The sequence below is a fragment of the Trachemys scripta genome, chromosome 6, assembly GCF_013100865.1.
Source record: "Trachemys scripta elegans isolate TJP31775 chromosome 6, CAS_Tse_1.0, whole genome shotgun sequence".
Lineage (NCBI taxonomy): Eukaryota > Metazoa > Chordata > Testudines > Emydidae > Trachemys > Trachemys scripta.
In genome coordinates, this window is record NC_048303.1 from 38,608,296 (window position 1) to 38,622,571 (window position 14,276).

General features: G+C 45.5%; 1 protein-coding gene across 6 annotated transcripts in view; it reads left to right on the plus strand.

The window, feature by feature from the left end:
• ERBIN (erbb2 interacting protein) overlaps window positions 1-14,276 on the plus strand; it is a 244,021-nt gene that overhangs the window by 37,577 nt on the left and 192,168 nt on the right. For all 6 annotated transcript variants that reach the window (XM_034773471.1, XM_034773472.1, XM_034773470.1 and 3 more), the window contains one exon: window positions 10,181-10,295. The gene's annotated coding sequence lies outside the window, so the exon portion shown is untranslated. The remainder of the gene's footprint in view (window positions 1-10,180; window positions 10,296-14,276) is intronic.

Below are 14,276 nucleotides of genomic sequence, written 5' to 3' on the forward strand. Positions count from 1 at the left end.
AGGCAGCAGGGGTCAGCGGTGATGGGGGGCTGAGTGAGGCAGTGGGTGCCTGTGGGATGGATGGGGGGGGCGAGCGAGGCAGTAGGGGCCAGATGCAGTGAGGTAGGTGGATTGGGGGGGGTGGGAGGGAGTGTAGGGGTGATGGGATGGTGGTGAGCCTGAGGCTGGAGCCTGGGGGCTGGAGGATGCAGTGGGGACCAGGAGTGATGTGGGTGAAGGGGTGATTGCAGGGTTGGCACCCTCTGCTGTGCAGCTGGGAACCAGGGCCAGAGCCTGTGGCCTCACTGCCAGGGTATGGAGCCCACCATCTGCCACGCCAGGGCAGAAGCTGGAAGCCCAAGCCCCACTGCCCCCAGGAAGCTGGGGAACTCCACTGGCTGCCTGCTTCTCCCACATTTGTGGTGCCAGAGAGAGGCAGGACCCAACCTCTGCTGATGGCCCCAGGGGAGGGGCTGCTGCTCCCGTCTCCCCTCCCTCCCCCAAATCAGTGCCCAGAAGGCTGTAGCTGCACGAAAAGTCCTTGGTGGCTGCATGTGAGAAACACTGTTTTAGAACCACTTAAAGTAGCTTCATTATTTCCCCTCAGTCATTGTAGCTTTTTTTTAAATTGCAGTCAATTCACCAAGGTAAGTTTGGGAGTTGACTCTTGCATTGGAATCCCACTATTATATTTTCCAAATTACCTTAGGGAGAGTGACTATCAAACTCTTTTGTTCTCAGATGTCAAGAAATAGCGTTACCTCTTATTGCCATTTGTCTAGGGTTGGTGGTCCAGGCCCGTTTCAGGAAAAATAAATGTTCAAGTTAGCAAACATTTTGGTATTTTCATGTCCTGCTCCCTGCTTTTATTAAACACACCATTTTGGTTCTGATTAGTCAGTTGTGCTGTAGTGTAAAGGGAACAAAGTGATTCTCAGAAAGGAGGCAGTCTCCCTGTTTGGGATGCTGGAGGGGAAACAAAATTCCTTGACACCTAAAGCAAAGAAAATCTCAAAACATTTTGGATGGTATTGGATACTGTATCACAATTATTTTTTGTCTTTTATTTTCTTTTAAAACTAAGTCCTATGAGAATGAATCTAGTTGGGATTCATTGGAGTTGATGAATTCTTTATCTAATTGCCTTGAGGAAAGTAGGTCTTCACATGATTTATGTGAATCACTGCACTCAACTAATGTGAAGAAACTTTTAATTATCTGGGACTGGAATCTATATTGAGGGACAAAGAAAATTTAATATGAATACTTTCTTTGAAGCAGCAAGGGAGTGCATAACCCAAGCTTGTCTGCTGTGATAAAAACATCTTAAAACAGCTAATAGCAATGTCCAGGTAAAGGTGCAGAATACTTTCTCAGCTTTCAGTGAGAAGGGAGGGTGGGGGGGAATGGTTTTAAAAGAAGCTCTAAACTGAATGAGATATTTCTGAGTAGCTGGCATACTGTGTATGGTGAGACGTTATGGCATGGAATTTGGGTATATTCCAACACTGGGTACTTGTACATTTTTATTTCTTATCCAGTTCTAGCTCTGTGCATCTCAAAAGCATACAAGGCCAAAAGTCTGACTCCATCTTCCGGCATCAGAGCTTACTCCCTCAAAACTGTGGCAGCTTCATGGGCAGAAAGATTGTATGTCAAGCAGCCACCTGGTCATCTATTCGAACCACCTTCAAAATTCTAAAAGCTGGATATCCAACCATCATCTGATGCTGCCTTTAATAGATGGGTACTCCTTGCTATAGCATCTTAGTAACTATTAGGAAAGGATTATCCCCTTTTGCATCTGTATATAACCATATATAGTCTGCCCCTGCCCCCCAAAGTGTCTAACTCCCTGGCTGGGCTCGGGGGGCGGGGTGGGCAGAAAAACTAGGCTGTCATAGGGGTTTCTTTAACTCTATACTCCTGGGGGAAATTTTGTATGTCTGTACTGTTACAGACATACTTGCTGACAGGTAGTTTGAAATAAATTACCAAAATAAATGAAACTGGCATGGTTATATAGTGCTATTTTGACAAATATCCAGAATTTTGCAGAATTTTAAAATACTATGTGCAGTCTTTTTAATTTGTTGGTGCAGAATTCCCCCAGGAGTACTTCATGAAGAATCTTGTTGTCATTTGAATCAAGGATTCTTTTCCCCCTAAATAGACTGCTTGCTCTTCTACGAGAACTGTCCCTGCGGGTGCTCCACTCCAGGTGCTGGTGCGTCCCTGTGCCTTCGCTCGGAGATTTGTGCAGCAGTACCCGTGCGGGCCGCGCACGCACGCTGCCTGCCTCATGCGCTGCTGGTGCCTTAACAGCATGTGCGCGGTCCTGACTCCTCAGGTCCTTCTCTACTGTCCTCGGCCTGACACGGAGCTCAGTGGTCCCGCTCAAAATTTTTTCACTTTTGGATAGTTTTGTTAGTATAGTTAGCATAGTATTTTAGTCAGATAAATTTTATTTCCTTCTACCCTTCGTTCTCTCTCTCTCTCCCCCCCCCCCCTTCCTCCAATTTTTTCCCCCTCCTGGTTAGTTAGGGACTTTAGATTATGCCTGCCTCCCCAGACTTTGAGATGACTACATGCAGAGAGGCCATCCCCATTTCTGATGGCCATTCTCAAAGCGTCTGCTGTTTGGGGGAATCCCACGTCCCCACAAAATATGCCCATTGTAGCAAGCTGAAGCCAGGGCACGAAAGGACAGAGACCTGAGGCTTACATTAATTCTGATTGAAAAGTCCCTCAGACCCGCTTCTGATCCAGGACATGAGTCCTCCTCATGATAGAGACCTCCTAAGTCCACTAAGGACAAAAAATTGGCAAAAAACAGAGGCCAGTTTTAGTCACCTCACAGGAACCAGACTTCCTCCAAATGGTCTCTGAGCAGGTCTGTCTCGTCCATGCTGACCGCACCACACCTCAGCACATACGATGCTCCGGGTACATCCGGCGCCATCCACACTCCAGCTGCTACTGATAAACACTGCTCTGGTGTCAAGGCCAGTGGCTTGAAGTTGCCTGCCTCTTCTACCATGGCACCTCCTAGCAGCGCAAAGGACTCGATGCTGCCTCAGGCACACTTGTCTGTGCTGCACACAACCACTATTACATCCTTTGCACCGACTCTTCAACCACCTCTGATGACGCACACCTTGCCACGCCAGTTGGCACCAACTGGCCCTGCAGTACCGTTGCTGCACTCGGTGCAGTACCCATCGGCGCCATCTACATCGGCACCACAGTTTCATCACCAACTGGATTTGTTTGTTTCACCAACCCCTGAATCTCCTTGACTGGGTTCTGATGTCTCACCGAGACCATTGGCACTGTACTGACAATTATCCCCTCTCACTTTTCTAGTGATGACTAAGTGGAGGGTTTTTTTTTTTTCTCACCACACTACTCCTCCCCACTCAACACACCTACTAATGCTGGACCAATAAGATCAAGGTCCTCATACGCCGGAGACTTACCATCCTGGTATGAGCACCACTGGATGAGACCACCCATGCCCTTCCCCGGACAATGGCATTATTGGAACCCATGTGGGTCCTACAGGAGATATCACACCAGTCAACACAGCCCCACATAGAGGTGACACCAAATCTCCTCCTCAACCCTCACACACCTTTGTGATGGACGTACAGTAACTCCTCACTTAACGTCGTCCTGTTTATCGTTGTTTCGTTATGTTGCTGATCTATTAGAGAACATGCTCGTTTAAAGTTGCGCAGTACTCCCTTATACTGTTGTTTGGCAGCTGCCTGCTTTGTCCACTGCTTTCAGGAAGAGCAGCCCATTGGAGTTAGCTGGTTAGGGCTTAGAACGAGGGTGGGCTGGCAGGGCTAAGTTCCCTGTGCGGCAGCCGCTCAGCAGGCTATCAATTGCCAGGCAGTTGAGGTGCCCCTCCCCCCGCCCCCACTGCTATGTGCTGCTCCTGCCCTCTGCTTTTGAGCCTCCTGCTTGCTGTGCAGGGGTGGGAGGAAAGAGGGATGCTGATGTCAGGGGGAACATGACAGGGCTCAGGACAGAGGAAGCTTGCTGGCAGCAGCTGCTGTTTCAACTTGCTGATCTACTTAAAAAGGCAATGTATTTAAGAGTGGGGACAGTGTACTTAAAGGGGCAATGTACGTTTCTCATACACACGGGGTGTGTGTCTGTCTCTCATGCGTGCGCACACACACACACACACACACACACACACACACACATGTTGTGTGTCTGTCTCTCACACACACATCCACTCCACAGCACTTTGGAAAATGGAGGGAGTGGTGTGCTCCAGTGGGACAGCGTGGGTTTATCATCATGTTCAGTTTCCGCAGGGAATGTTTGCAGCCACTGCCATGCATCTATTGGGTCTCCTCCCACCATTTGTGCTGTCTTGTAGAGTGTGAGACTACATTAACAATGTGTTAACCCTTGAGGGCTCAGCTGAGTGCTAGTTCGTCATTTAGCAGGAAGGCATTCCCTGGGAAATATCCCACCCTCTGACTCCACCACCTCAACCAAGCTTCACAGTCATCATTGCTGTGTACAGTATTAACTTGTTTGTTTAAAACTTGTACTGTGTGTGTGAATATAAAATGTCTTTTGTCTGGTGAAAAAAAATTCCCTGGAACCCTCACCCCCCCCCTTGATTTACATTGATTCTTATGGGGAAATTGGATTAGCTTAACATAGTTTTGCTTAAAGTAACATTTTTCAGGAACATAACTACAAAGTTAGCGAGGATTTATTGTACAGGAGGAACCTGAAGTGGTGCACACAAAGAGGTGCCACCTGGTACCTCTCAAATTTACAAAACTCATCATCTTCACCTGGTGAGGTTATTATGCCGCCACCGCTAGCAATGGCAGACGATTTCACCCACTTTCAAAACCTATTTAAAAGGGTGACTAGCGTGCTCAAGATCACGGAGAGTCTGTCACCTCCTCCATGATGAACTGACAGACATCTTGCATCCTATGGCCTCCTCCAAGATTGCTCCTTCTGATCAATGGCGCTATCATAGACCTGGTCAAGAATATCTGGCAAACCCCAGCCACTATACCCCCGACCTGCAAGAGAGCAGATCAGAAATACCATGTCCCTTCCAAGGACTCAGTTTCTTTTCACACATCCAGCACCAAACTCGCTGGTAGTGGAAGCAACAAACCAAAGAAACAAGCAGCAGCATTTACGGTCTACTCCTGACAGGGACAATAAAAGAATGGACTTATTTGCATCCTCCACGCTGCAATTCAGGGTGGCAAACTATGCCACCCTCCTAGCCAAATATGACCATAGAAACTACAGGAAATTAGTGGAATTTATTAACGATATCCAGAAGAGACAGCAATTTAAGGCAGTGGTCTCTGAAGGACAAATAATTTCCTGCCTGGCACTCTAGGCTGACCTTGATGCTATAGACATTGCAGCCAGGTCCACCGTGACAGATGTTGTCGAGCTTCATGGTTCAACTCTTTCTCAGTGAGATACAGAACACAGTGGAGGATCTCCCCTTCAATGGTGAGAAATTATTTGCAGCAAAAACCAACAAGGTGCTGCACACCATGAAGGATTCCAGGGCTATGCTGAGATCTCTTGTCATTCATACCTATATTGTCTCCTTCTAGAGGCTGGTGTATCAGTCTTACCAACGCCCACAATACCCAGCATACACACAACAACAATAATAATGGTCATATGATCAGTAACAGCATCAACGCCAGAGACTTAGGCCTCAATGATGACGTCCCCCACCATCAGCAGCATCCCGACCTCCTCCACCTAACAAGTAGATTTGAAGCCTTGGTCGAGCACATAGGAGACCTCCCCATCCACTCCAGCGTTCACACTAATTACTCAACCCTTTGGTCACCATTTGCTCCTATTTTACGACAACTGGCAAGCCATCACTACGTACAGATGGGCCCTAGAGGTTATCAGATTGGGCTATCCTATCCCCTTCCTGTCCGTAACCCCCCACCGCCCACCTCCTCATCCTGTCCCTCTTTAGGGACTCCTCTCACGACCAGTTGCTCCACCAAGAGGTACAACATCATCTGCAACTAGGAGCAGTGGAGAAGGTACCCGATCAGCACAGGGGAAAGGGTTTTTACTCCCACTGTTTTTTTGATGGAAAAGAAAAGTGGAGGATGGTGACCCCTTCTTGACCTCAGGCAATTCAATAAGTTCATCAAAAGCAAAAATTTAAAATGGTTACCCTAATGACCATTATTCCCGTGCTGGAGCAGGGAGATTGGTTTTCAGCCCTCGACTGCGGAATGCTTATTTTCACGTAACTATACACCCTGCCCACAGATATTTTCTGGGAACAAACCACTACCAATACAGGGTTCTACCCTTTGGCCTCTCAACAGCACCCTGCGTCGTCTTCAAGATGATCGCGGTGGTTACCACACACCTCAGGAGAAAAGGCATAATAATCTTCCCTTACCTGGACTATTGGCTCCTCAAATCGCAAACTTGTGAGGAAGCCATGTGATCTACACAGATGACCATCAACTGCTTCTAGGGCCTTGGCATGCAAACAAATCCACATTAATCCCTACTCAACGTCTGGAGTTCATAGGTGCACACCTCGACTCCACAACTGGCATCATCACCATAAAGAATCTGGTCGCCAAACTGTGGAACAGCCCACAGGTCACGGCTCATGATTGCCTACTATTTCTAGGCCACGTGGCCGCATGCACTTTTGTGATCAAGAACGCACACCTGTACTTGTGGTGCCTAAAAGTTGGGCTAGCTGCAGTCTGCAAACCAAATGTACACAGACTAAACAAACTTCTCATCATGCCTACCAAGATCAAGGACTCACTTATATGGTGGATTCGACCCACACAACCTCTGCTTTGAGGTTCCATTTTTACACGAATCCCTTTCAATTATAATTACTACAGACACATCTCTCATTGGTTGGGGGGCACAGCTGGGACACCATACCACTCAAGGCTATGATCCCCTACAGAGACCTCACTACATATAAATCTTCTAGAGCTCCAATCGGTCCACAACGCCTGCCTCCACTTTCTCCCGCTTATCAAGAACCAAAAGATCAGGATCGTGACTGACATTGCTTGTAAGTTTTATATAAACAGGCAAGGGAGAGCTTGATCCCATTCACTTTGCACCGAGGCTATGAAACTTTGGAATTGGTGCCTCCAACACAATATCGATATCTCCGCCTTGTTACCTGCCTGTGGTGCACCACAGTGGACGAGCTCAGCTGATCCTTCCTGCTTGACCACAAATGGAGCAGCCTGCTATACTCATTCCCACCGATACCACTCCTACACAAAATAGTATTAAAGATGCAAACAGAGAGGGCCAGGATCATACTGATAGCCCCTACATGGCCCAGACAGTCGTGGTGCCCACTTCTAACACGGATGTCCACTTGTCCACCAATCTTCCTCTTCCCCCCCGCCCCCCAAACTTATTGTCCCAATGCAGGGGCCATCTACACCACCAAACATAGGAATACTCCACCTCAAGGCAGGACTCCTCAGTGGTTCTCCAATGAAGAACTAGACTGCACTGCGCAGGTGCAAACTGTACTATTACACAGCAGGGTACAATCTACATGCACCACCTATATCCATAAATGGTCTAGGTTCATGGCGTGGTGTTCTGCCAGGCAAATCACCCCTACTTCTGCATCTCTTCCAATCATACTGGACTACCTTCTGAAGCTCAAACAATCTGGGCTTTCCTTCAGCTCCATGAGGTACATGGCAGCAATTGCAGCATTTCACCAGAAGATCGGTGACACCACTATCTTTGCCCACCGTATCACAAAAAGATTCCTCAAAGGCATCCAGACCCTGTACCCAGACATCTGACCATGCACTCAACCATGGGACTTAAACTTGGTCCTCACATGTTTGACTCAAAAGCCATTTGAACTGCTAGCATCCTGCTCTCTACTACACCTATCTATGTAAGGTGCGTTCTTAGTGGCAATTACATCCACCAGACACATAGGAGAACTTGGAGCTCTCATGGCTGATCCCACCACACACTATTTTTTTTTTTTTTTTTTTTTTTAAGGATAAAGTCACGCTCCGAACACATCCCAGATTTCTCCTGAAGGTGCATTGGTCTTTCCACCTTAATGAACCTATCCATCTACCAACCTTCTTTCCTAAACTGCATGCAAGCACTTTTGAAGCAGCAGTGCACACACTTGATGTTCACAGAGCATTGTCTTTTTATTTGGATAGGACTAGGCCATTCAGGGCTTCCCTTAAACTTTTTTTATCTCAATCGATAGCCAGCCAGAGAATATTCAGCCGGATATCAGACTGTATCCGCTTATGCTACTAACTAAAGAAGATACATCTTCCAACTTCTGTTAAGACACACTCTACCAGATTTGTGTCAATGTCTGTTGCATTCTGGCGTAACATTCCCCTCATAGACATCTGCAAGGCTGCTACCTGGGCTTCGGAGCACACCTTTGCTAAACACTATGGCCTTACTCAGGGATCCTTGACTGACACTTGAATGGTCTGAGCTGTGTTGTCTATGACTCTTACCAGATCTGAAGTCCCTACCATCGTAGAGATACTGCTTTTCAGTCACCTGGAGTGGAGCACCCACAGGGACATCTCGATGAAGAGGAGGTTACTCTGTTGTGCAGTATCCCTCTGGGTGTTCCACTACTCATCCTCCTCCTCTCTACAATGGAGACCACTCCGAAGTAGAGAAGGAACTGAGGAGTCAGGGCCGCACACGCATAGTTAAGGCACCAGCAGCGCATGAGGCCCATGCAGGTACTGCTGTACAAATCTCCAAGCGAAGGCACAGGGGCGCATGAGCACCTGGAGTGGAGCACCCACAGGGACACTCATCTCGAAGAATGTCCGTTACTGCACAGGTGAGTAACCTCCTGTTCTGAAAAGGGATGATAAAACCATGTGTCAGTAACTCTACCACTACCACCACCTCCTCCTCCTCCTGTTCCTTGCTATATTTTTCTAAAGTTATTTGAGTTGGTCTCAATAAATGTCATGAAGATAAGGTGATGGGTATGTTCTGTCTTGGAGTTATAGCTGCTACTGTTCCAGTATACTAGCCAGGACCATATAATAGAAATGATTTTTCTCAACATACATAATATGCAGCAGCTCTCCACAAGAGAGTTCTCTGTGCAGAACAGAACTTCCAGATAGAAATGGATCAAACCATTCAAGAGCAACTCCATCCCCTCCTATAAATGACCACAGACATTCCCGGAAAACTTTACTTTAAACTAAAATGAAGGGCAGCCGACAGGTCTGCCAAATAATTGTGGCCTCTTGATCCTAATCTGTTGCTAGGAGGGGCCAATGGAGAACCATCACACCACAATGCTTTCAGCATACAGGTTCTCTGTCTTGTAATATGCCTCCGATGCTCTCAGAGATTGCATCCTTAAATGGATACTGTCATCTGGTTTAGGTTCAAGATTTAATGTTTGGAAATGTTGTTTTTCAATTATTTTGTTTGTTTACCTATTAACTGTGTTCTAGAAACCAAAATATGTTTTCTCATGCTATTTTGTGTATATGGGTTTTTGTTATATTTGAATTCAAACACTTCTCTGCAACCCAAATACTTTGGTTGGTGCATGAGAATAAAAAAAAATTAATCACTCTTATTGTTTCTGTTCTGTTTTTGCATTCCGCTCATGTTTGCCCTTCAGCAATAGCTGGGTCACATTAATATTCAACAGTCAGCAAAAATTATTGGTTTAGAATTTGGGCTTGTCTACACTATGCAGCTTTTAGCAACACGGTTGTGTCAACACAGCTGTGTAACTAAAAGTCAGCGCGTGTGAACACTCTCAATCGGTATTTTGTCGGCACTTTTGTCGACAAAATACTTCCAGCCCCACGAGCGGCAGTAGCTTTGTCGGCGGGAGAGCGCTCCTGCCAACAAGGCCGTGTTCTCACTGCCACTTGCGTTGGCAAAACTTCTGTCTTCCCCGAGGGGGGATTTTTTTTAAGTACCCATGAAAGACAAATGTTTTATAAACAACGTTGCACTGCAGACAAGCCCTTAGATACTACACTGCCTTATTTCCTATGGTTACTTGTCAGTCTTAATATTTTTGATTTCAGTTTGATTGCATTTTCATTAGGCACTATTAGTGACCGAAAAAAAAATTATGTACTCATTAAAATAAGTCTGGTCTTTTTTACAGTTCCATGTGGATGGTTATATTGAGCTGATTGCTGCATCCCACTGAGTTTGAGATCCAAGTTCAGAAACCGATTCAGGCTGCAATGGTGTGAACTGGACAAGGTGGAGTGATTCGGGTAGGTGACGGTCTGAATGGATTGGAGAGAAGTACAATGCAAAAGTATGTCATGTTATTGAAAGTGAAGCCATGTACACTAGTGTATGTTCCTTCCTCTGATCCCGTTTTTTTGTTCTTCCACCCACCACAAATCAACAACAAAAAAAGCATGTTCTTTTTGAGTCTTCATCTAGGGAAAGTATGGAAGAACTTGTGAGTGGCTGGTGGAGCCCCACTTCATGGAGGCTAGACCCCTGGCTCCACCCCTTCTGCCCAAGGCACCCCTCCCCACACCCATCGCTGGAGGACCATGGACTGGCTGGAGCCGCCCCAGCCATGCCGTGCCTCCGCAGCCGCGCTGCACCTCTCCTCCTGAGACCCCAAGCTGCCACTCGGGAAAAGCTCCTGTCTCTTCCCGAAGAACCTGAGCTTTCATATGCTTTTATATGTGCCATGCAGGTTCTAGGGTGGCTGAGGAGGCGGTATCTGCTACTCAACTTCCCGGGTTCATCAGGGAGACTACTGATGAACCCGGGAAGTTGAGTAGCACGTACTGTCTCTTCAGCTGCTCCGGAACCTGGATGGGGCATAATAATCAAAAATTTCCCTGGTGCAAGCTGCCAAAATCCTCAACTGGGCATCCGGCAGCAGCAGCAGCGCTGGGGAGGCTGAGCCTCCCCTGACCTATTATACCCACCACCTATGGAAGAACTGTTTGAGAAGTGTTTTTTGCAGTCTGGTGAAGAGTGGTAGAGATGACCACTGCTGTTTTTTAATATTTATTAATGCATATGACATTTTATCTTTTGTAACTGCACACTTAAAAATGCTGTGAATATGCTGCTTTACATTTCGGTTGTTTTAAAGTTGTATTTTCTGAATACAGGTATTGCAGAGATAAGGTGGATGAGGTGATCTTTGTTATTGGACCAACTTCTGTTGGTGAGAGAGACACGCTCTGGAGTCACAGAGCTCTTCTTCAGGTCTGGGAAAGGTACTTGCAGCATCCCAGCAAAATGCAGGGTGGAACAGTGTTAAGTTAGCACTTATTTTAGGGGACCATTCAAGGTAGAGCGGCCTGTTCACACCTCTGCAGTCATAGGACAAAAAGAGGGGGTCAGTGGGTTACAAATGTTGTAAAAAGCCATAAATCCAGTGTCTCTGTTCAGTTCATGATTTTTAGTGTCCAGCAGAGTAATGAATTTAAGCTCCCTGGATAGTCTTTTTTGAAGGTGTTGTTCAGGTTTGAGTATGAAGACTGAAAGGTCAGATATGGAGTGATCACTTTGTGAAAAGTGTACATCCACAGGTGATATGGTATTTTTTGTCTTTTATCGTTTTTCTGAGTGTTCATTTGAGAGCATAATGATTCTCATTTCACCCACATAGTTATTATTGGGGCATTTAGTGCACTGGATGAGGTACACCACATGTTGTGGTAGGCATATGTGGGACCCATATTTATTGAAAGGTGTATGTGGGCAGTGTTGATCATCATATTGATGGAGATATGTCTACAGATTTTGCATCTGTTCTAGCAGGGTCTGGTGCCTCTTTGAGTTGGTGTTCCTGAGTTGGGGGGGACCTTGCTTCTGATGATGAGTTGGGTAAGGTTGGGGGGGGTTAGTTGAAAGTCAGAAGAGGGGTTCAGGAAAGATTTCTTTCAGGATGTGATCACTATTAAGTATGGGTTGTAATTGTTTGATACCCCATATGGGTTTCTGTATGGGGTGGTAGGTGACAGTTGGCAGTTTCTGTAATGAAGTAGGTTCACTTGGGGTATTTGGGTGGCCCGTTCTATGATGCAATCTACTTCTCTGGTGGAGTGTCCTTGTTTGACCAAGGTGATTTTAAGTGCGTTAAGGTGTGTATCCTAGACTTTCTCCTTAGCATATTCTGTGGAATCTCCGTGCTTGGCTTTAGATAAGAGATTTCTTGGTTGGTTTGGCATGGTGATTGGGTCTGTGAAGATAGGCGTGATGATGCGTGGGTTTCTTGTATATAGCTGAAGCTGACTGTGGTGTTGGGGAAGTTGTTGCTAACGTGGGAGAATTCTAGAGAGAGTTGAATGAATGGATGGTGAAGTTGTGGAAATCCTGTGAGGGAGTTTGTCGTCTGTTCATAGGATAAAAATACGAATGTATCATTAGTTTCGTGGTGCATTTGTCCAGTAATTCTTCTTTAGGGTAGCCTGTGAAGAGGTTGGCACGTTTGTTGTTGTTGTTGTTTATAACAGCAAAAGCTGATACATCTGGCTTCCTGTCTGCTTCCAAGCTCTGAGGGTAATAAAAGATGAATAGACAGGTTCACATCAGTCCAACGACTGAAGGGAGGGGGGATAACCAGAACTGTGTGATTATATATAAAAATGTATACAATCTATATATGGGCAATACAAATGTATATAAATACATATTAAATTATGTGTTTAATTGGAGCCTGTTGCATAATTCTTTGAGACTGCAGTTTAATTGGATCTTTTTGGAATATACGTGGTGGTCTCAGCCTTCTTAGGTAATTTCACCATAGAAAGCCAATTAAACCCATTAAACGCAAACATCCCCTCCCCTGCTTCTCCTGATGCCAGAAGTTAATGAACACCAGTTTTGCTGATAATAGGATGCACCCTAGGAACTCCTGACTCTCTCATCAGGGATTTCACTTGAATTTGACATTAGTAATTCACTAGCAAAAACACTGTTTTATTAAGCATTTTGTTGGTGAAATGCCATTTTAGAAATTAAATAACATGCTATTAAATGTAAATAGCCAGCAAGACTGTTGCTTGTTCAATGGCTATAATAAAGAAAAGGTAGTACAGGAAATGTTGATTGGACATTGTGTTGAGACTAGGTAGTAGCATGGCAGTAAATTTAGGAGACAGAGACAAAAGTAGTAATAATGGAAAAGAGAGATGAGAATAACTTAGGGTATGTCTATACTATCCACTGGATCGGTGGGCAGTGATCAATCTAGCAGGGGTCGATTTATCGCGTCTAGTCTAGACGCGATAAATTGACGCCTGAGTGCTCTCCCGTCGACTCCTGTACTCCATCAGGCCAAGAGGTGCAGGCGGAGTCGACGGGGGAGCGTCAGCAGTCAACTCACCGCAGTGAAGACACCGCGGTGAGTAGATTTAAGTACATCGACTTCAGCTACGTGTAACTCAGATGAATTCTTCCCCTGCCCCCAGTCTAGACCAGCCTTAGGTTGTAGCTTCCGTGTACTGGGAGAGGAGAGGAGATTAACAAGTGTTTTTTGGGGTTGTTTTTTTAAACGTGCTCTCTTGCTGCTGTGTCTGAGTTCTGGAGCAAACACTGCAATGCATATTGTAGACAAGGATTTTGAAAAGCAAAGAATCAGATTCAGTTGCTGGCTTTTTGAGTCACAAAGCTTTCTTTCATTTTTTGCTGTTGTGGTGCTTACTTTCTTTTTTTCCATAATACTAACTTACATCTCTTCTTTGTGCTGTTTCTGATATAGTGAACTGGTAACTTTAATTGAGTTATTGGTAAGCACATACATTAGAGTACCACATAACATAATCAAGCTGGAAGTTTAAGAAGCAATGCAAAATGTTAATTCTGAGGTGGTCCATTTCCTGTTTGTTATGTTGGCTCAGGTTCCTTAATGTCTGTAAGGAATAGAATACTTTTCCCAGAGCCTCATACAATGAGTATGAATTTCTGCATGGAGAAGAAAGTGATAACTTCAGGCCATCAGAAAATAGGTTTTATTTCAAGTACAATATTCTTTCTATAATTTCTATTAGTTTAACTAATAACCTCCATTATACTAGTTTGTTCCATATGAAGATTAGTCCAGTCCTTTTCCCATTTCATCTTAAAAGGGACAGTGAGTAAGAACCTGTTCCAAAGCTCACTGAGGTTTAATGGAAGGACTCCAGCTGACTTCAGTGGATCAGGCTTGTGTGGAAAACTTGCTTGTGTGGAAAACTTTAGTCGAGAATGATGCTTTTCTCTCCCAAGCAGAGATGCAT